The sequence below is a fragment of the Podarcis cretensis genome, assembly GCF_951804945.1.
Source record: "Podarcis cretensis genome assembly, chromosome: 2".
Lineage (NCBI taxonomy): Eukaryota > Metazoa > Chordata > Lepidosauria > Squamata > Lacertidae > Podarcis > Podarcis cretensis.
Window position 1 is genome coordinate 11,007,473 of NC_137171.1, and position 23,024 is coordinate 11,030,496.

A 23,024-nucleotide genomic window follows, 5' to 3' on the forward strand; every position below is an offset into this window, starting at 1 on the left:
GTTGTTGTTTAGTCATTTAGTTGTGTCCGACTCTTCGTGACCCCATGGACCAGAGCACGCCAGTCACTCCTGTCTTCCACTGCCTCCTGCAGTTTGGTCAATCTCATGCTGGTGTTTTCTCTTCTCATAAGGTGGCCAAAGTATTGGAGCCTCAGCTTCAGGATCAGCCTTCTTTATGGTCCAGCTCTCACTTCCATACATCACTACTGGGAAAACCATAGCTTTTACTATACAGACCGATGGTTGCTGTACTACAATTCCCAGTGTCCCAGACCATTGGCTATGCTGTCTGAGGTGGATGGAAGCTGGTGTCAGACTCAGACACCAGACATCTGGTGAGGGCGCTTGGCTGAGGAAGGAGTACTACTCCCAAGGCTGCTGCCAAGAGTCTAGGACAGTGTCTAGGACAGTGTTCTCGAAGCTTCGAGAACACTGTCCAACCATCTCGTCCACTATCGTCCCCTTCTCCTTGTGCCCTCTATCTTTCCCAACATTAAGGTCTTTTCCAGGGAGTCTTCTCTTCTCACGAGGTGGCCAAAGTATTGGAGCCTCAGCTTCACGATCTGCCCTTCCAGTGAGCACTCAGTGAGCACCCTTCCAGTGAGCACTCCATTCCTTCAGAATAGGTAGGTTTGTTCTTCTTGCAGTCCATGGGACTCTCAAGAGTCTCCTCCAGCACCATAATTCAAAAGCATCAGTTCTTCGGCGATCAGCCTACTTGATGGTCCAGCTCTCACTTTCATATATCACTACTGGGAAAACCATAGCTTTAACTATACGGACCTTTGTTGGCACATTACTGGTCTATTACCACCTTGAGTATTCATGCACTCAATATAGGAGTACCATGTCCCCACAAATGGATCTCGCTTTCGTTGACCTTTAAGTACTCTCGTCTTATAGGTGAGCTTTTCAAATAAAGCCAGTATATCCCTCCCATAGACACCTTTTTGCTAAACGAAAGAGGCTCCGAAGTTATAACCTTTCCTCGTTGCCTAACCATTTTGGTTGCCCCTTTCTGCAGCTTTTCTGGCTCTACAATACCATTTTAGAGACAGGGCGATGGGAACTGCGAACAGTATTCCAAGCTTGATCACACCCTAGATTTGTACAAAGGTACTGCTATATTGTCAGGGACGCAGGTGGCGCTGTGGGTTAAAGCCTCAGCGCCTAGGGCTTGCCGATCGAAAGGTCGGCGGTTCGAATCCCTGCGGCGGGGTGCGCTCCCGCTGCTCGGTCCCAGCGCCTGCCAACCTAGCAGTTCGAAAGCACCTCCGGGTGCAAGTAGATAAATAGGGACCGCTTACCAGCGGGAAGGTAAACGGCGTTTCCGTGTGCAGCTCTGGCTCTGGCTCTGGCCAGAGCAGCGATGTCACGCTGGCCACGTGACCCGGAAGTGTCTCCGGACAGCGCTGGCCCCTGGCCTCTTAAGTGAGATGGGCGCACAACCCCAGAGTCTGTCAAGACTGGCCCGTATGGGCAGGGGTACCTTTACCTTTACCTTTTACTGCTATATTGGCAGTTTTATTCTCAGTTCCCTTACTAATGATCCATAACATGGAATTTACCTTTTTCACAGCTGCTGCACACTGGCTCAGTGTTTTCATTAGCCACTACTGATGGACTCCATTTGCCTTGCCCAGGGGTTAGCAAACTTTTTCAGCAGGGGGCCAGTCCACTGTCCCTCAGACCTTGTGGGGGGCTGGACTATATTTTTTGGGGGGAAATGAACAAATTCCTATGCTCCACAAATAACCCAGAGATGCATTTTAAATAAAAGCTCACATTCTACTCATGTAAAAACACCAGGCAGGCCCCAAAAATAACCCAGAGATGCATTTTAAATAAAAGCTCACATTCTACTCATGTAAAAACATGCTGATTCCCAGACCGTCCGCAGGCCGGATTGAGAAGGCGATTGGGCTGGATCCGGCCCCCAGGCCTTAGTTTGCCTACCCATGTCCTTGACCATTACCATTAAAAGAAAAAGGAAATCTCAAGCAGTCATGAGATGGTATCTGCTCAATGAAATAATAATAAAATCACACGACCTTCTCTAGTAAATCTGCCCTTTGCAGCAGGACAACAAAATCCACAAGAAAGGTTCACTGCCCCGGGTCCCTTGGAAAGGGTTTTTTGCTGTTCCCTCCTGATGCCCCCACAATGAACTAAGTGGAGCTCACTCAAGGAAAGTAGACAAGTTCGTGGTGTTTAAACAGGTCCACAATCTTGTGTCATCAAGACAAATCACATTCAGTGCTCAGCATCTATTTATTCTGATTATAAAATGTATCCAGATGTAGTTACTTTGCAAATACAGCATGTGCTCCATTTATTTATCTGCTCTGAACTGGCCATATGGGATTTTCTTCAGAAATTGTATTTTGTTGTTGTTTTTCGGAAGAGGCAGGAGCTGGGTGCGTTTAGCCTGGAGAAGAGAGGTATAAGAGGTGATACAATACCCATTTCCAGATATATCTGAAGAGCTGTCACATAGCCAGTGGAGCAGATTAGTTTTCCTGTTGCTCTGGAGGGCAGGGAAAAAGGCTGCTTTGAATAGTGGCGGATTCTCTTTCACTGGAAGTTTTGAAGCAGAGTCCAGATGGCAAGGGTGCTAGATTCCTTGCATTGGCAGGGGGTTGAATGATCTTTGAGGTTCTTTCTTCCTTTCTTATTACATTTCCAGCCCACACTTCCTCCCAAAGAAGCCCAGGTAGGCAAACAACCAGTGACTAAAAACACACACACACAACATATTAAAAATAACTTCAATTCAGATGCAAACTGGGAAAGATCTAGGTAGCTGTGTTGGTCTTCCGTAGTCAAAACAAAATAAAAAAAAATCCCTTCCAGTAGCACCTTAAAGGTGAAGGGACCCCTGATCATTAGGGACCATCTGGGGTTGCAGCGCTCATCTCGCTTTATTGGCCGAGGGAGCTAGTGTACAGCTTCCGGGTCATGTGGCCAGCATGACTAAGCTGCTTCTGGCGAACCAGAGCAGCGCACGGAAACGCCGTTTACCTTCCCGCCGGAGAGGTATCTATTTATCTACTTGCCCTTTGACGTGCTTTCAAACTGCTAGGCTGGCAGGAGCAGGGACCGAGCAACGGGAGCTCACTCCGTCGCGGGGATTCGAACCGCCGACCTTCTGATCGACAAGTCCTAGGCTCAGTGGTTTAACCCACAGCGCCACCTGCGTCTCTTCACCTTAGTAGCAGCTTAGAGACCAACTAAGTTTGTTATTGGTATGAGCTTTCGTGTGCATTCCCTCCAACAATTCTACAGTGAAAATAGGGATGTCCAGTGCTTTTTCTTTTTTCTTTTTAGAAAAAGAGGTGCCACCATTGGCTTTAGACCTGCCCACAGTCAGAATGTGCCCTCCAATAGGTTTATCCACTAGGGAATGCAGTTCTTGACAGAAAAAAAAGTACTGCCTGTCCCTGGCGTATAGGGTTGTGACCTAAATCATTGGCGTAAATCTCTCCCATTGGCTCAACTGCCGCACACACGCACACAATAAATTGACCAGATTTAATGTATATCTTAATGCTAGGTTCCATATTAGCTGGCAGATGGATCTGGATGCAAATCAAGTCGTTTTAAACCTCATCAATAAACCAAAAGAAAATTGAGTGATCTCTGTGTGCCTTTCATTATTGAAAATGGCCTCTCTCTCCCCTTCCCCCTCCTCCCTCACTTTCTTCAGGGCATTTTTCTGTATGCCTTCCCCACCCAACCCAACCCCACCCTTTTCAGGGCTGGATGAGCAAGAGTAGTGAAAACGCTGTTGACGTTTCGCTGCACTTTGCAGCAGCTTGCATGCTATTTATTCTCAAAAGACACCAATATATCTCCATTCATCTCCTTATCTATTTGTAACTATAAACTTACAGCACTGTCATTTTCAGTATTTATGCCATTGACTTATGATTACTTTTTTTTATTAAATAAGAAGAGCAAGGAAGAAGGAAAACACACACACACACACACACCCCACACCACCAACATTCAATCCATTTGCTAGAAACAAATCTCTCTGTACCCTCTTGTTCTCCCCCCCCACCCCCCAATAACCAAGTCACACACATCTGGTAATTTACAGTTCTTCCCTTGAAGACAGTTGGAAAAGGTTTGTTTTATACCTTTCAGTAAATAAGTGCAGAGCTAGAGTTTCTTACGATTTTTTTTTTATGTTGCTAGTCAAACATGAATGTAATTTATGAGGAGTTTAGATCCCCACCAATGTTTCAAATTGCTTTGTTGGGAAAATGATGCCTTCTGCTTCCTGTTGGCTGGCTGTGAGGTTCAAATTATCTACCAACCTCCATTCCAAGTCTCTCCAGAAAAAAACATTCCATGTGGCATCATTCCTTGCCCCCTGCTCTGCTTCATTGGTTGCCCCTTTTGGGCAGGTGGGGAAATGCTCAAGTAATGATGTCAGATCCCATGTCCTTTTCATCTAGACCAGTGGTTCCCAAACCACTTTTCAGGCCACCTTTGGTTCCATAAACTCAACCCCAGCGACCCCTAGCCTACCATGCATTATTCAGAATAGCAGTTTCCATATCTCACTAAGGAAGATAACAACACAGTATAATTCAAAACAATGCCAATTAATTGCACATTTATTCAAAAACCAATTCAAACTATTTTGTTTAATTGATTCAACAAAACGGTTGATTTTGATCCAGTGATACCAGCTTTTCAAAGTTGGATATTCACTCTCCAGTGTCTCCCCCTGCTGCCCCCTTGTCTCTAACCCCACCCCGCTGCTGGGTAATCCCACTGCCCTCCAGGGAATGGTAATGCCCACTTTGGGAACCATTGATCTACACATTACCAAGGGAATGAGTGGGTAAGTGAGTCACATGGATTGCAGGCACCCCACCTCTTCCTATAACATGTCATTTGGAGCTGAGAGACTGAGCCAAGAAATCAGTGTGCACCTTCTAAGGGGTTCACTTCATCTGAGCCTCTGCCTTGATAGCTCCGTAAAGCAGCTGCCATTATTTGTAAACTAAATAGCACTGCTGGAAGAAAGCTGTGCAAAAGGCATCTGTGATCTAGTGGCATAAACATCAAATGCCTTGAACTTGAGCTTGATGCAGAACAGAGCACCCGAAGAAAATATTCTGTCTCTGGTCCAGCATGTGGTCTGTGGCAGAGATGGCCAACAGCTGCATTCAAGAATTCAAGAGATGGCCAACAACGGCAGCAAGAATTTTATTAGCACAGAAGTGGAATTACCGACAAAGGAAGAATGGCAATTGAAGCGAATGGAATATGCGGAACTGGCCAAAATGATGGGAAGAATCCGAGAACAGTGGGACCAAAAGTTCATCAAGGACAGGACCAAATTTGTAAATTATTTGAAAGACAATTGTATTCAATCAAATACGGTGGTAGGATTGCAAGAAGCTTTGTAAGGAAAGTGTTATGTACTGAGTCAAATAGGATCCAAACTGCAGCAGTCTGATTGGTCCTAGAACAATAGGATCCAAAAGGCAGCAGTCTGATTGGTCCTAGAACAATAGGATTCAGAATGCAGCAGTCTGATTGGTCCTAGAACAATGCAGCAGTATGATTGGTTGGCAGGAACCACCCAGTCATGCTCCAGATTGAAGTGAATCCACAACCTGATTGGCTTACAGTAGAATTCCGGAATTAGCCAATCATGTGCAGCCCATTGTGTAAATAATGTATATAAAGCAGATACTTTGAGGGGACATTCATTCCTCCTCACCACTATGAGCTGAATGAAGAGCATGAAATCACTTTGCGACTCTGAGTATATTTCACTGGCGACGAAGGTGGGATCCCGCTGAGCTGACTGCCACACACAGCACCGCAGCACCGCCACCTGCCGCACCGCTGCCTCGCACCGTGTATCCAGGCTTCAGCTCCGGGACACAAGGAACTCAGAATGGCAACCGACAGCAGCTTCTCGCCGTTCAACCCAGCATCCGGAGACTGGGAAGCGTACGCCTCCCGTTTCACCTTCCTCCTAGAAGCCAAAGGGGTCACCGATGAAGAAGACGCCAAGAAGAGGGCAATATTCTTCAGCGTTTGCGGAGAGGAGACATTTGAAATCGCCCGGGCTCTCCTTGCGCCTGAAGACGTTGCTACTGTTCCATACAAAACAATAATGGAACAGCTGAAGGGGCACTTTTCGCCACAGCCCTCAGTGGTAGCTCGTCGAAATGCCTTCTATGCAAAGCGGCAAGCCCCTGGGGAAACCATAACTGGGTTTGTGACCTCTCTCCGCCAAGCCGCCCGGTTCTGCAACTTCTCAGAGCTGGAGAACATGCTTCGTGACCGCCTCGTCGGTGGCCTGAGGGATGAGAAGCTGCAATGACGCCTCTACGCTAAGAAGAACCTAACGTTCCAGGTCGCTCTGGAGGAGGCCCTGGCAACGGAAGCTGCCGAGAGGTCGACGCAAGAGGCACGGCCGAGCCAGCCATCCCAACCGAGGGTCCACCACGAAGACCTCACCGACGACTCAGGATCTGACAGGGAGGAGGTGCACCGAGTACAGCAGCGCACTCAAGCAGCCCACATACCACAGCTGCCTCGACGAGAAGGAGGGAACTGCGCAAGCTGTGGAGAAAGTCACGAGAGGAGGACCTGCCGTTTCCGCAACGCAGAGTGCAGGCAGTGCAGAAAAGTGGGACACATCGCCCGGGTGTGTCGGGCTCGGCCCACCCGATGCCAGGCATCAGATGACCAATCCAAGAACCCCAGGTCCCGGGGCCCAACGCACCAAGGCAACTCGACGGAGCTCACGGACTTCCAGGTATACCAGTTGCCCCACCCCAACGTAGAAAAAATTTATGTAGAGGTACAGATAGAGGGGGCCCCATGCCGCATGGAGCTTGACACGGGTTCAACTCTATCCATAATCTCGGCAAGGACCTTAAGGAAACTGTGTCCTACTGGGGGTCCCAAACTCAGGCCGGCCCCATTCACCCTCCGGGACTTCCAGAAACGTAAGGTCCCCACAATGGGGGTGGGGACCTTCAGGGTGCAATACCGAGGGCGGACGCGGCAACTGGACTTACTTGTGGTCAAGGGCCCCTACATTAGCCTACTGGGATTGTCATGGTTTGGACCACTGGGGCTAGCTGTCACCGGGGTGAACCACACTAGCTTACAAGTGGACGTGGACGCCATATGCAAGGAATTTCCGGGGGTTTTCGATGGGAAATTGGGACAGTATACGGGCCCCCCCATTGCTCTACAGCTTGACCCCGCAGTACGACCGGTCAGGCTCAAGGCCCGCCGGGTCCCGTTCGCCCTGAAACCCCGTATAGATGAGGAATTGGACCGGCTCATGGAGCAAGGAGTGCTGGAACCGGTGCCTAATGCCCCCTGGGAAACCCCAATCGTCACACCTGTCAAGCCTAATGGTTCAGTCCGCATCTGCGCAGACTACAAATGTACTATAAACAAGGCCCTCACGGCCCATGCATACCCAGTGCCAGTGGTCAGCCATGTCCTTGCCACCCTGGCTGGGTCGAAAATTTTTGGCAAGCTGGACTTGGCCCAAGCATATCAACAGCTGCCAGTAGATGAGGCCACAGCAGAGGCACAGACGATTGTGACGCACAGAGGAGCATTCAGGGTAAAGCGGCTGCAATTCGGTGTCAGCGTGGCACCAGGCATATTCCAGAATCTAATGGACTCTCTCCTTAAAGGGATTCCTGGCGTCACCCCCTTCTTCGATGATGTGTTGATTGCCGGGCCCACACCAGAGGAGTTTGAGGACCGCCTCCGCACCGTTCTGCACCGTTTCCAGACAGCAGGTCTCAAGGTGAAGCGGGAAAAATGTCTACTAGGAGTGCCCCAGGTGGACTTTCTGGGATTTATGGTGGACGCAGAAGGGGTCCACCCGACTGGGGACAAGGTACGGGCCATTTGTGATGCCCCAGCGCCCAAGAACAAGACTGAACTTCAGGCCTTCTTGGGACTATTGAACTTTTACCATTCCTTCCTTCCCCACAAGGCGGCGGTAGCGGAGCCCCTACACAGACTCCTGGACAAGCGGGCCCCTTGGGTGTGGGGCCAGCGCCAGGAGGCCGCATTCCAGGCAGTCAAGGACTTGCTTGTCTCAAACTCGGTCTTGGCACACTTCGACGAGAGGCTGCCGGTGGTGCTAGCATGCGACGCCTCACCCTATGGCATTGGCGCTGTCCTGGGACACCAACTCCCAGATGGAAGAGAGGTACCGGTGGCATACTTTTCCCAGACACTCAACGCAACTGAGCGGAACTACTCACAAATTGACAAGGAGGGTCTGGCAATCGTGAAGGGAGTTAAAAAATTCCATGATTTCTTGTACGGGCGGCCCTTCACCGTGGTGACTGACCACAAACCGTTGCTTGGCTTGTTTGCCCCCGAAAAGCAGACCCCCCAAGTGCTGTCTCCTCGCGTCCTCAGGTGGTCAATTTTCCTTACCAGCTACCAGTATGCACTGATTCACCGCCCTGGGAAGGCGATGGGCCATGCGGACGCCCTCAGCAGGCTGCCACTACCGGAAACAGGCCCTGACCCAGCACCTGCACAAGAGGTTATGAGCCTGGAGCTGCTTCCTGACCGCCCCATTCAGGCACAAGAAGTTGCATACCATTCCAAGAAAGATAGGGTCATCTCCCGGGTCCTGGACTGGGTGTGGAGGGGATGGCCCAGCAGCAGCCCCGGGCCAGAATTCGCCGGCTACACAACCCGCAAACATGAACTGTCGGCCCACAAGGGGTGCCTGTTATGGGGAAGCAGGGTCGTTGTTCCCCAGCCCCTCCGAAAAAGGGTCCTCACAGCCCTACACGAGACACACCCTGGGGTAGTAAGAATGAAGGCCCTTGCCAGGAGTTATGTGTGGTGGCCGGGGATTGACGGAGAGATAGAGGCCTGGGTCAAACACTGCCAGGCCTGCCAAGAATCCCGCCCAGATCCCCCAAGGGCCCCAGTCCAGTCCTGGGAGTCCGCCCGAGCACCATGGTCACGACTGCATGTGGACTTCGCTGGCCCCTTTCAGGGGAAAACATTCTTCATAGTGGTGGACTCCTACACCAAATGGCTGGAAGTCGCACTGGTACCGTCCACTTCTACGTCCGCAGCCATCCGGGTACTACGCAGGCTGTTTGCTACCCACGGGCTCCCTGACACTCTCGTCTCAGACAACGGGACTGCATTTACGTCAGGAGAATTCCAAACCTTCACAGCGCAGAACGCCATCCGCCACATCCGTTCGGCGCCATTCCACCCTGCCACCAATGGCCAAGCAGAACGCATGGTGCGGACCACCAAGGAAACCCTTCGCCGCATGACGCAAGGGGATTGGGAGTACCGCCTTGCCACATTCCTTCTAGCACAGCACAGCACCCCCAGCTCAACAACTGGCAGGAGCCCCGCTGAACTACTAATGGGTCGGCGCCTTGCAATCAGATTGGACCGCCTTCACCCCGATAGAGCTCAGGATGAGGTAGTGGTGGGGGAAGGCAGGAACCCCCGGACCTTCGAGGCCCAGGACCCAGTGTACGCAAAGAATTTTGGGGCAGGCCCTGCATGGGTACCCGCCACAGTCACCAGGGTCACTGGCCCCGTGTCGTACGAGGTGCTAACAGATGGGGGGCAATGCTGGCGCCGCCACTGCGACCAGATACGCCGACGATTCCCGGGAGAAAACCAGGAGGAGGAGGACAGGTCAGAGGAGTCCCAAGGGAACAGTGGGGCAGTGAGGCCCATAGAGCAGCAGGGGCCAGCAGGAGAGGCAGAATCAGTAAATACAGAGAGGACCCGTGAGGCTGAAAGGACACCGGAACCAGAACCACGACTGAGCGAGCCGGTTGCGCCAGACCAAACAGCCCCATCACAGCCAGCATCCTTGGAACACGAGCCAGAACCTGAACCCCGGACCAGGGAACACCCCAGGCCGCAACGCACACGTAGGCCGCCAGCGTACCTTGAGGACTATGAATGCGACCTCCCGGGCAGGACTGGAACTTAGAGGGGAGGGGTGTTATGTACTGAGTCAAATAGGATCCAAACTGCAGCAGTCTGATTGGTCCTAGAACAATAGGATCCAAAAGGCAGCAGTCTGATTGGTCCTAGAACAATAGGATTCAGAATGCAGCAGTCTGATTGGTCCTAGAACAATGCAGCAGTATGATTGGTTGGCAGGAACCACCCAGTCATGCTCCAGATTGAAGTGAATCCACAACCTGATTGGCTTACAGTAGAATTCCGGAATTAGCCAATCATGTGCAGCCCATTGTGTAAATAATGTATATAAAGCAGATACTTTGAGGGGACATTCATTCCTCCTCACCACTATGAGCTGAATGAAGAGCATGAAATCACTTTGCGACTCTGAGTATATTTCAGAAAGGTACAAAAACCACTGCAGATAAGAATGTATGATGTTTCAATGTTTTTGATTTTAAAGTAACGGTTAAATAGTGAAAATGCAGAAATTTGAAGTACAGATAGAAAATCATAAGGGAGGTTTGAAGGAAGTCAGGGCCCTAAAAAGCCAAAATGTATAATATAAGAGGAGATATTGCAATGGAAAGCATTATTGTAAAACTAATAAAAATGATATATATAAAAAAACAAAAACACAGCTGCATTCTTGGAGGCTACTCTGTTCTCCCCAGAAAAAGGATATGTCACTCTCAATGTCTTGCTGGTTGCTGCCCTAAATGCCAACCAAAATTACGGCTTCACGTATTGGCCAAAAAAGGCTTTGGAGATGCTAAAATAAGAGCCTGATGATGCAAATATGTTTGATGAAGAAGGTGCAGAGGCACTGCTCTCCTTTCCCCATATATCACCTGATCGTCTGATTGTACATCTATAGAAATACCTGATTGTTTTTAGAGTTTGCAGGAAAGGTTTTTGACTGTTTTCAAATCTTCTTTTTTCTTGTACTTTATCTCATTCTTACCTTCTTTCACACCACTTTGGAAGTCCTTCTTCCATTCTTCCCCTGTGGAAAGTTCCCCTCAAGCGACTTTCTTCCTGCCAGGTTCCTGAAGACTGCTGCAAAGAAAATACACACATGAAACTCTGCAGGAGATGAGTATTTCAGGAACACTATAGATACCAGCCACCGTGGTACCTCCATTACGAATGGGCTCCTTCCCACGCTGAATTAGGCCATTGGGTCTTTGTTGCGTGTGTTTGTGTGTAACATTTGGTTTGCCAAACTGTACAAATTGGTCTCGTTGGCTGCCTCCCCAGCATCAGGTGGTTTGATTCCCATATACATTACCAAGATGGTGAGAGACAAAAGGGGCTTAGATTGAATTTCACAGCCATAAAGAACTAAGAGTACCAACCTGAAGAGGTTCAGTCTGGATTTATCCTTCGCCTCCTAGCCCGTCTCTCTGATCTGTTTACAGTTCCTGTCACTCTCCCTGCAGCGTCAGCCTTTGTGTCCGGCACACAAATCCTTTTGCTCCTGGATTTAGGCCAGAAATAGCAACCCCTTTCTTTGATCTATAAAACACCTAGAACGTGTTTCCCTTTCTTGTTTCATATACAGAATCCCACACAGATTCAAGGGGGCAGCTTATGCTAAACAGCAGGCCCTGGGAGATCGACGTACAAATATCCACACCCATCAGTTGCCAGACTTTGGTCACAGAGACAATAGTCTGAATGATTGATCAAAGTCTGCACGTCCAAGAGCTGGTTGATAGGAAAAAGAAAGTACTTATTTACACAGCACATAAAGTGTGGAATTCATTCTCACAAGATGGACACCAGTTGGATGGCTTCCATACCCATGGCTACTACTTTCCAGCATTTCTCCGATGAAAATAGGGACGTCTTATTCAACTATTATTATTATTATTATTATTATTATTATTATTATTATACCCCACCCATCTGACTGGGTTGCCCCAGTCACTCTGGATGGCTTCCAACATATATAAAAACATAATAAATCATGAAACATTAAAAAAACTTCCCTATACAGGGCTGCCTTCAGATGTCTTCTAAAGATTGTATAGTTACTTATCTCCTTGGCTTGGGAGTTGCAGAACGCCATGCCCTCCAACATTTCTCCGATGAAAATGGGGACGTCCTAAGGAGAGAGGGGACATTCTGGGATCAAATCAGAAACCAGGACAGCTTCTGTAAATCCAGGACTGCCCCTGGAAAATAGGGACACATAGAGAGTCGGCAGGGCTGTCTTAAACATATACAGTGCCAGGGTGCAAAGATCCGTCTGGCGCCCCACCCCGGTTGCCCAATCCCAGGCAGCCAGGAGGGTGGAGCTGGCTGGCTGGCCGCTTCAGCGTCTTGCTGGCTCGGTCGCCCCCAAACTCGCGGCGCAGGGCCGCCCACAGCAGAAGAGCCCATTGTGGTGCTCCGACCAATAGGTGGGCTCTTCTCTGGACTCAACTCTCGGGCCCCGGACTTTTGGCCTGGTGCCCCTGAGAGCCCAGTGCCCGGGTGCCCTGCACCCCTAGCACCTCTGGGTAAGATGGCCCTGAGTCAGTGAATGCCAATTTCTAGGAATCACAAGTCAGAAGAGTGCTGTTGCTCTAAGCCCTTGCTTCTTGCAGGCTTCCCATAGCTGTCTAGCTGGCCTCTGTGAGAACAGGATCCTGGACTATATGGACCTTTGGCCGGATCCTGCTCTTTGAAACTTTTAGGACCCTTTACAGACCCCCTTTACAAAGAATCTTGCAGCATTCTTTAAAGGAAGCCCTGACTGTTTGAAATGACACAGTTGCAACCCTCCCTCGGACCCTCTTGTGAAACCCAGGTAAATAATAATAATAATAATATATTTACATTTCACCATAAATCTACACTTACTATTATAAATGTAAGTTGCTATTGTGGCCCAAGTGTCTTGGGTCAGCCCTGGAAAGGAGCATTCAAACATGAGTGACCCCACAACGCTATCACCTGTGCTCTGAAATAAGTCTGAGTCGCTGACTAAAAGAATTGAGAAAAATGGCTCCCACAACGATCTGACTCTCACCAGAGAAATTGGTGGGAGTTTTCCTTATGTCCTATGCTGGAGATCCAGCATCCTCACTCCCTCCCTTCTGAGGCCATGCTCCCCACTCTGCTCATAACAGCCATTGTGGCAAGAGTAACTATGAGCCTATCGAGATCATTTGAAGAATTGCTGATCTCGGCGCTTTCCGGCTGGCGTGTTTATTTTGCACAGAACTGCTGATTCTGTCAAGCTGTCCGGGAACATCTGGGCTCTGGGGGGAGATAGAAATATGACGTTGTCAGGGCTTTTCCTGTCACGCTTTGGAAACAGGCCTTTGCCCTCATCTTCCTGGAGGCATCTTATCCTTCTCAGGGTTCGTTTCTGCGTTGCTGTTTATACCGGAGAAGCTTCTCCATGGACCAGCTGAGATATGGGGTGTGGGGAGGACTCGGTGTGTCAGCGCTGTGCACATAATGGGAAAAAAGAAACAGAGCATGATGGGAAGGAGGGTGGTAGTTTCTGGGTGGGAGCAGGGAGAGGAATGGCTTATTACGACATGTGCATGGAGCGTGGAGGAATGCCAAGGGCCAAACAGCCCATCAAAAAAAGATTGTCATGCTCTCTGGCTTCAATTACCGCCCTCCCCAGCTCAGAGGAAGGCTCAGGAGGAGAGGAGACATAACCTGGGCAGCCAGGGTCCCTCACTGTCAGACTATCCAGGCCAGAGGACGATGTGGCTTAGCCTGACTCCTCAGTGTTATGTATTCAGTGGTCTGTGTTTGCCTGAGCTTGAGTCTGAACTAAGGATTCTGAGCCCCTGTGTTCTGATTCAATACGTCATATCCAATCACAGAACATTTCAGGATTTGGGCCTCTTCCATTGGCCCTTAAACTCAGAATCATGATTCGCAGCTTGGAAGTTTAGGCAGCCAATCACGTTGGGAGTGGGAGTGGCCCAGGCCTTCAGAAATGTATATAAGCAGTTGCTTTGCTCCTGTTGTCCAGTTCTGTTAGTCCAATAACAGTTATCACTGTGTCTTGACTCATGGGAACCCACCTACACTTCACTCAGACTCACATGCTGTAGGTCCTTTAGGAAAGAGAAGGCAACTCAGAGAGAGTAGGGTTAAAAGCAGGCGCTGGCCAGCCAGCCTTCATAGCATGGTACTGAGGTAACAGCTCTCCTTGAGTGAGTTCCAGCCAGTACTTGCCATAGCGAGCCTTGCTGTGCTGTGGCATTGCCAGCAGTGTCCTGATTATCAAATTTTACTTGACCATAAGCTTGGCTCTGCTTTTCTGGGTGCGACTCTGCCCTTCCAGTAAATATCTTTGTGTTTGGGGGAGGGGGTTCCTTCAGAGTCTGATGCTGCTGTCCCCCAGCACCCACCACCTGAGGTAGCTGCCTCATTTTGCCTAATGGTAGGGCAGAATAGGAATTTTAGGAGGAGAGAGGAGTTTTCTCTCTGTGGCCCTTTCTCCCCCTCCTGGGAGGTTGTGTTGCTGTTCCTTCTGAGGGTGCAGTTGCACCTGCAGAGAACGGAATAAAAATGCCACTCTATGCCTGCTTACTCAGAGGAGTGTCCTACGGAGCTTACTCTCTAGTAAGATGGGCCTTTGACTTAACCCAACAGGGCTTTTCTTATGCTCTTAGGGTTGCACTTTTAGTCGCAAAGAAGTACCTCAGCCCAGAGTCCTTACACATGAGGAGATCTCTAGGCTGCCTTTCTCAGCCGGCAGAACTACTTTGATAAAGGGTTTGCTGCAAGACTCTTTCTCAGGTGCAGAAATATAAATACCTAAAAGTGAACAGGCGAATAATAATTCATACTCTTAAATTGGCCTTTGCCAACCTCGTGCCCTCCAGATGTTCAGACTACAACTCCCATCATGTTGGTTGGGGCTGATGGGTGTTGTAGTCGGTGAAGGGTCTCTTAGATTTGGGCCAAAATCCAGAGTGTCTGTATCCTTTCAAGCTCAGTGTTAGACATATATATGTAGCAGCTGCTCCATTCAACATCACAAACTGCTTTTGAAGTAGAGATTCCATCCAGATATGCAGAACAGATTAATCTGGAGTGAGCTCTCTCACACCACACATCAGATGCAAGCTTGTGGTTTAAATGTGTGGTTAAATGGCTATCTGCAGTGGTGGGGTGGGGTCAGCTGCTGCCCTAGACACCATCCCTGCCTGTGCCAAAAGCCCACTTGAACATGATGTATGAAGATGTTTGATCAAGGAATACATAGATCTTACATCACCTCCCAGGCCCTAAAGTGGCCTTTATATTTGCTCCCCATTGGAGTATAAACAGTCTGCCAGTCCCCGTCTCCTCCCTCCCCATTACTCAGCAGCGCAGTCAGCTCCTTATCTGTGCTCAGAAGGAAGCTGAGCAAATATAAATTACTGTGGGATGAGGCTCTGGGCCTTTGGAAGGAATGTTCTGGAAAATGTTGAGTGCTCCCTGAACAGCCTCTTCGGGGCAGAGAGCCAACAAACTGAAGAGCATTGTGGAGGCGCTGAAGGAATGCAAGATGCCCGTTTTTGTCTGCAGATGGACAACCATTCTACAAATTGGTGAAATATGTGCAGTTATTCTAATCATATAGAATTGTAGAGTTGGAATGAAACCTGAGGGTCATCTAGTCCAACCCCCTACAATGCAGGAATCTCAAACAACGTAACAATAACAAGATGGCCGTCCAACCTCTGCTTAAAAACCTCCAAAGAAGGAGAGCCCACCACTTTCTGAGGGAGTCTGTTCCACTGTCAAACAGATCTTACCGTGGCCAAGGGTGATGGGAGTTTCAATCCAGCAACATCTGGAGGGCCACAGGATTCCGGCCCTTGCATTAGGACAATATACTATGGTATATATATAGAATAGGGACGTGGGTGGCGCTGTGGGTTAAACCACAGAGCCTAGGACTTGCCGATCAGAAGGTCGGTGGTTCGAATCCCCGCGATGGAGTGAGCTCCCATTGCTCGGTCCCTGCTCCTGCCACATCAAAAGCACATCAAGTGCAAGTAGATAAATAGGTACCGCTCCAGCGGGAAGGTGAACGGCATTTCCGTGTGCTGCTCTGGTTCGCCAGAAGCGGCTTAGTCATGCTGGCCACATGATCCAGAAGCTGTACGCCGGCTCCCCCGGCCAATAAAGCGAGATGAGCGCCGCAACCCCAAAGTCGGTCACGACTGGACCTAACAGTCAGGGGTCCCTTTACCTTTATATATAGAATGCAGCAACCTTCCCCAACCTGGTGCCCTCATTAGAAGGTAAGAAAAGCATCCTGTTCTTCTAGTGGCCAACCAAGTGTCTATGGGAAGCCTGCAGGAAGGAAATGAGCACAGCAGCCCTCTGCCTTCTTGTGATTCCCAGTGAGTCGCCTTCATAGGAACATTGCCTCCACATATTTTAGATACCAAATCCCATCAACTCCAATCCAAAATATTTGGAGGCTGTAGGTTGGGGAAGACTTTGGATTAGGCAGGAGTCAGCAAACTTTCTCAGCAGGGGGCCGGTCCATTGTCCCTCAGACCTTGTGGGGGGGCCCGACTATATTTTGGGGAAAGAAAAAAAATGAACGAATTCCTATGCCCCACAAATAACCCACAGATGCATCTTAAATAAAAGGACACATTCTACTCATGTAAAAACATGCTGATTCCAGGACCGTCCACGGGCTGGATTTAGAAGGCGATTGGGCTGGATCCAGCCCCCAGGCCTTAGTTTGCCTACCCATGGATTAGGTATTAGTATTTGACATGTCCCCCATAACAGGAGGTATGCGCATTTCTCCTCTGCTCAGTTGTTTGAGGTCTTGCAATATACAGTGGTACCTCGGGTTACAAACATCTCGGGTTACAAACACTTCGGGTTACAGACTCCGCTAACCTGGAAGTAGTACCTTGGATTAAGAACTTTACCTCAGGATGAGAACAGAAATTGCGTGACGGCGCTGTGGCAGCAGGAGGCCCCATTAGCTAAAGTGGTATCTCAGGTTAAGAATGGTTTCAGGTTAAGAACGGACCTCCGGAACGAATTAAGTTCGTAACCAGAGGTACCACTGTATTAACTTTGCAGCTAATACTGTCATGTTGCCACGCAAGCAGTTGTTTTCATGATGCCCAGGAGAATGGTGACCCTATTCTATGAAGGTCTCCAATCTCAGATACTGCCTGTGCCCAGACCTGCTCAACTTCTTTGGTGGACTGACTCTATAGTTACCCTGGTTCGTCTGACCTGTAATCGGCTGGTGCAAATATCTCAAGGGCTGTCACATGGAAGAGGGAAGAAGCTTATTTCCTCCTGCTCTGGAGGGAAGGACTGGATGGGGATAACACTCTACCCTGGCTCTGTTTTGAAAGATGGTCCACCACACAGTTTGAGAAGCACTGGGATACATTCAGTGCTCAAAGTGTAAGGAAAAAGGAAGTGGGTTAAAAAACAAAACAGGACTGAGGAGTCTGTGTTCTTCCAAATGCTGATCAAGAGTCTGGAAACCAAGCCTTAAACCAAGGAACAGTTGAGAGAACTGGAAAAGAGGACATTGAGAGGAGATATGATAAAAGGTAAAGGTAAAGGTACCCCTGCCCGTACGGGCCAGTCTTGACAGACTCTGGGGTTGTGCGCCCATCTCACTCAAGAGGCCGGGGGCCAGCGCTGTCCGGAGACACTTCTGGGTCACGTGGCCAGCGTGACATCGCTGCTCTGGCGAGCCAGAGCTGCACACGGAAATGCCGTTTACCTTCCCGCTGGTAAGCGGTCCCTATTTATTTACTTGCACCCGGAGGTGCTTTCGAACTGCTAGGTTGGCAGGCGCTGGGACCGAGCAGCGGGAGCGCACCCCGCCGCAGGGATTCGAACCGCCGACCTTTCGATCGGCAAGTCCTAGGCGCTGAGGCTTTAACCCACAGCGCCACCTGCGTCCCTGGAGATATGATAGCCATCTTCAAATACCTCAAGGGCTGTCACGTCAAAGATGGAGAAAGCTTGTTTTCTCCTGCTCTGGAGGGTGGGACTCAAACCAATGGCTTCAAGTTTCAAGAAAGGAGATTCCAACTAAACATACAGGAAAAAAATTCTGACAGTGGAACGGTCTCCTCAGGAGGTTGTGGAATCTCCTTCCTTGGGGGTTTTTAAGCAGAGGTTGGATGGCTATCTGCCATGGATGCTTTAGCTGAGATTCCTGCATTGCAGGGGGTTAAACTAGATGACTCTTGGGGTCCCTTCCATGAGTTTATGATTCTATGAAAATAACCCAGTCATATAAATTGATACCTGATACACACCGGCAGTGTGAAATCTCATCGGTATTCTTGTACTAAGTTTGCTTTTTTGACTTTAAATTTGGTGTGTCTGTTGATGCGCCAGTTAGAGGTGAGATGAAACTGCACACAGAGGGGGGTTTTGGGGAGGGGGGTGTTGCTTTTTTTTGCAGTGCTAAAAAATCCAGAGAGGTTTACAATAGTTTTTATGCAATAAACTAATACAATAACAGAACACTAGTCAAGCACAGAACACCAGAAATAATAAATAATTTCAGATCTGTTAACTAACTCCTACGGGTTTGTTTTCTGTTTGCATTCCTTCCCCCCTTTCTGTCAGAAATGAGAGAAATCTGTTCTGATCTACAAACCAATGAACCAGTTTATAAATGGCATCACCCAGGAACCTGCTGTAAGGAGAAACTCGAGGAAACCAGTAGGGCAAAGCCATCCCTCCAGACTCGGGTCCCTTGTTGGCACTGTGATTGCATACTATTTTTTCTCAATGGGACCTCTGTCTTGTTTGCTACACGGCAGCACTGCATTAAGATTGCACAGGCAGCTGTAAATCTGACATTTCATGACTCCTGAGTACTTGGCTTTGCAGCCTAAATAAGAGTCTTTTAATGTCGTTTTCATATATAATAATCTGCATATTTGCCTGTCTGTTGATGAGATCTTTATAGTTTCCATTAGCATAATATTTGAGCTATGCAAAATATATTCCAGCCTTTTATCTACCATGCCAAAAAGTATTAGTGTGGTAGAAAACTGATACTCGTGTGGCTGAGGAATGTGGGAGGGATCTTGAACTCAGATGCTGGCATCACGGGGTATAAGGCAAGGTAATGGCTCCTCTTTAATTCCAGTGCTAGATCTATACCTATTTTTATAGGGGACAAAAGTTTGCACTATTGCGGTTGGAGGATGGATGGCGGTTGAATCTGACAAGACAAGTACTGTTTTGGGGGGACAGGGGCGGGTGGGTGTAGGGGATTCTCTGGTCCTGAATGGGGTAACTGTGCCCCTGAAGGACCAGGTGCGCAGCCTGGGAGTCATTTTGGACTCACAGCTGTCCATGGAGGCACAGGTCAAATCTGTGTCCAGGGTGGCTATCTACCAGCTCCACCTGGTACGCAGGCTAAGACCTACCTGTCCACAGACTGTCTCGCCAGAGTGGTGCATGCTCTAGTTATCTCCCGCTTGGACTACTGCAATGCGCTCTACGTGGGGCTTTGAAGGTGACCCGGAAACTGCAATTAATCCAGAATGCGGCAGCTAGACTGGTTACTGGGAGTGGCTGCCGGGACCACATAACACCGGTCTTGAAAGACCGACATTGGCTCCCAGTACGTTTCAGAGCACGATTCAAAGTGTTGGTGCTGACCTTTAAAGCCCTAAATGGCCTCAGTCCTGTATACCTGAAGGAGCATCTCCACCCCAACTGTTCCGCCCGGACACTGAGATCCAGCACCGAGGGCCTTCTGGCTGTTCCCTCATTGCAAAAAGTGAGGTTACAGGGAACCAGACAGAGGGCCTTCTTGGTAGTGGCACCCACCCTGTGGAACACCCTCCTTTCAGATGTGAAGGAAATAAGCAGCTATCTTCTCTTTAAAAGACATCTGAAGGCAGCCCTGTTTAGGGAAGTTTTTAATATTTAATGCTGTATTGCTTTTAACACTTGATTGGGAGCCGCCCAGAGTGGCTGGGGAGACTCAGCCAGATGGGAGGGGTATATTATTATTATTATTGCCCTCCTCTCCTGCAGGCTTGTGCTCCCCACAGCAGTGGTAGCGTCATGTCCCAGGTAGACTTCCTTCTCTTAATGGCAAGCAACACAAAGAGGAAAACAACTTTTATTGGTGGTGGAGGGGAGTAGGACAAAATATTTCTCCCCTCATTCTCCCGCCCCACACCATTGGTGGGAGCTGGCAACAACAGGGGGAGTGTAGGAATAGGGCATGCTGGGAGGAAGGAGTGAGGTGTGCAGGGTGGGGTGGGGGGCAGAAAGGCTGATTTCCTGTGTTGATCTCTGGCCTCCATCACCAGCCAATGTGTGTCCTGCAAAGAAAGGAGAGAGCCTGGGGGCTGGCACAGCTTCTCAGCTTTCTCTTCCTGGGGCAGGCAAATAGGTACGGCTGGCTATGCTCCACCCACCTCTTCTCATAAATTGAACCTGGCCAGAATATAGGAGGAGTCAAGCCCTGGTGCCAATGTGACCTGGGAGGGAGAGAGGATGAAGGCGACTCTTTCTTTATGTCCATCTAGCTTCTGCTTATTAGTAGAGGTCGATGGCCGTAGAAAGTCTTTTGGGTGACTGACAGGGCTGGATTTAGGTTTGATGAGGCCCTAAGCTACTGGAGGTAATGCGGCCCTTTATATGTCCAGCTGTCCTTTGTCAACAACAAATTGTCACTGGTTTTTTTGTTGAATATATGCTGTATGGTAATTTATGGACCTAATGGGTATCGAAAGCCATTTGCAACCAGTCCATGCAGAATGTAGGCACCCTATATATAGAAATGAGCAAACCAGTGATATTTTAGGGAGCAGGCTAGCAGGCGGGGCCCATTACTTACATCATAGGAGGCTACACAACACAAAACACTGTTGCTGTATGTAGATTTTATTTTATTTGTTTTTTATCTTATATTTTGGAAATGTACATCAAGGTTTTTTCCCCCTTTACATTTTTTGGGGGCTCGCAAGAGAGTGGGGTCCTAAGCTATAGTTTCTTTAGCTTATACTTAAATTTGGCACTGGGACGTGGGTGGTGCTGTGGGTTATACCACGGAGCCTAGGACTTGCCGATCAGAAGGTCGGCGGTTCGAATCCCCGCAATGGGGTGAGCTCCCGTTGCTCGGTCCCTGCTCCTGCCAACCTAGCAGTTTGAAAGCACGTCAAAGTGCAAGTAGATAAATAGGTACCACTCCGGCGGGAAGGTAAACGGCATTTCCGTGCGCTGCTCTGGTTCACCAGAAGCGGCTTAGTAATGCTGTCCACATGACCCGGAATCTGTACGCCGGCTCCCTTGGCCAATAAAGTGAGATGAGCGCCGCAACCCCAGAGTCGGCCATGACTGGACCTAATGGTCAGGGGTCTCTTTACCTTTACCTAAATTCGGCACTGGTGACTGACAATGAGTGAAAGCGGCTGGGGGATGCAAAATCGGGTTGTCACCAAGTGGGTACTGTGGTGACAACACAACTCTCCTCTCTCGCTTATGCTGCTTCCTTGTTGGGTCAGGATGCTGTTTGCCACACCTCGTTACCCAACCTGGCACCTGGGGCATGTGCCCCTTTTTGCCCTTCCCTTGATCCACACTGTTTAATTCAGTCACTCGTTGAGAGTGCTAATCTAAATGGTTGGTTTTTGACAATCTTGTCTATGTTTTCTCAAATCAAAGTTTTCTAGATTGACAAGAATCATTTGTCAACCTATATTCAATGTGTCGTGATTCAGACTTTTAGAACCAAAAGATCAGTGGAAGCTCATAGAATTTGAAATATTTTTTTCATATTCCAAGTCTTTTAAATATAACATTTCAATTTGGGAGCATTTAGGAAACACATTGCTGTCATATAATCAGTCTATTCTTTGCCACTATCTATCTAAAGTTATTAGAGAATATTGTTCGTTCTGGCCTTAAATCATTCGATTTGGGAGCCTTGTTAATCCAGGTTAAATATTTTATATGAAGAGTTCATCTTTCTGTCCCTGCAACAGCTGGTGTGTTCAGCAAACAGTTCTTTAAATTTTGCAATGCAGTTTTCCTTCCAAGTAATGTGTGCAAAAAAAGCAGGCATAGATATATATATATTTGTGAGAACAACACACATAAATGATAAACACATTTTCTGGCCAATGAAAATATTGACATTATCCTGACAATATACTCTGTAAAGTCCTAGCAAGGATAACACAGAAAAAGGATGACATAGGCAACAGTGACTATACATAAAAATGAATTTATCTGTAGTCTCGTAGGGGCGGGGAAAGGTGGTTTTTTTGTATATAGTATGTCTATCATTGAAAAACCAATGAAATTACAAATAAATAAAGACATGATATTAGGAGGAACCACTTTGCAAAAGTGTATTACCAGGCAATGTTGCTTTGCAAAAATGTTGTCCATTAGGAGAAACCAGCACTTCTTTAAAAATTTCAAACTGAAGTGCAAATGTGGAAAACTGAATTTAAGATTGGAAAAATGAGAAACTGGGGGGGGGGGGGAATGAGAAACTGAAATGATTAGATTTGCCCATCCCTACTGATCCTTCTAGCTCAGTATTTGTCTCTGCACACATCAACCAGCAGCAACCAGTTTCAGGCAGGAGTCTTCCCTACAAGCTATTATTATTATTATTATTATTATTATTATTATTATTGCAGTCATACCTCGGGTTGTGAACGTGATATGTGCGGGAGGCACGTTTGCAACCTGCAGCGTTCACAGCCTGAAGCGCCGCATCTGCACATGTGTGTGATGTGATTCGGCACGTCTGTGCATGCGCGTGATGTCGTTTTGCGCTTCTGCGCATGCACGAGTGCCGAAACCCAGAAGTAACTCGTTCCGGTACTTCCTGGTTTGGTGCGGTCCGCAACCCAAAAACGTGCAACCGGCAGCGTTCGTAACCTGAGGTATGACTGTATTAGAATTTGTATACCGCCTTATACCAGCAGGTCTCAGGGTGGTTTGCAGAATAAAGTGATTAAACGTGAGACATTTTGCATGCCAAACATGTGCTCTACTACTGCGCTTCAGCCCTTCCAACAGAAATCAGTTGGTTGACACCAGAA

The 23,024-nt window shown here is 48.5% G+C and overlaps 1 long non-coding RNA gene across 1 annotated transcript in view; it reads left to right on the plus strand.

Moving 5' to 3' along the window:
- LOC307210810 overlaps positions 1–23,024 on the plus strand; it is a 554,287-nt gene that overhangs the window by 183,499 nt on the left and 347,764 nt on the right. The window lies entirely within an intron of this gene.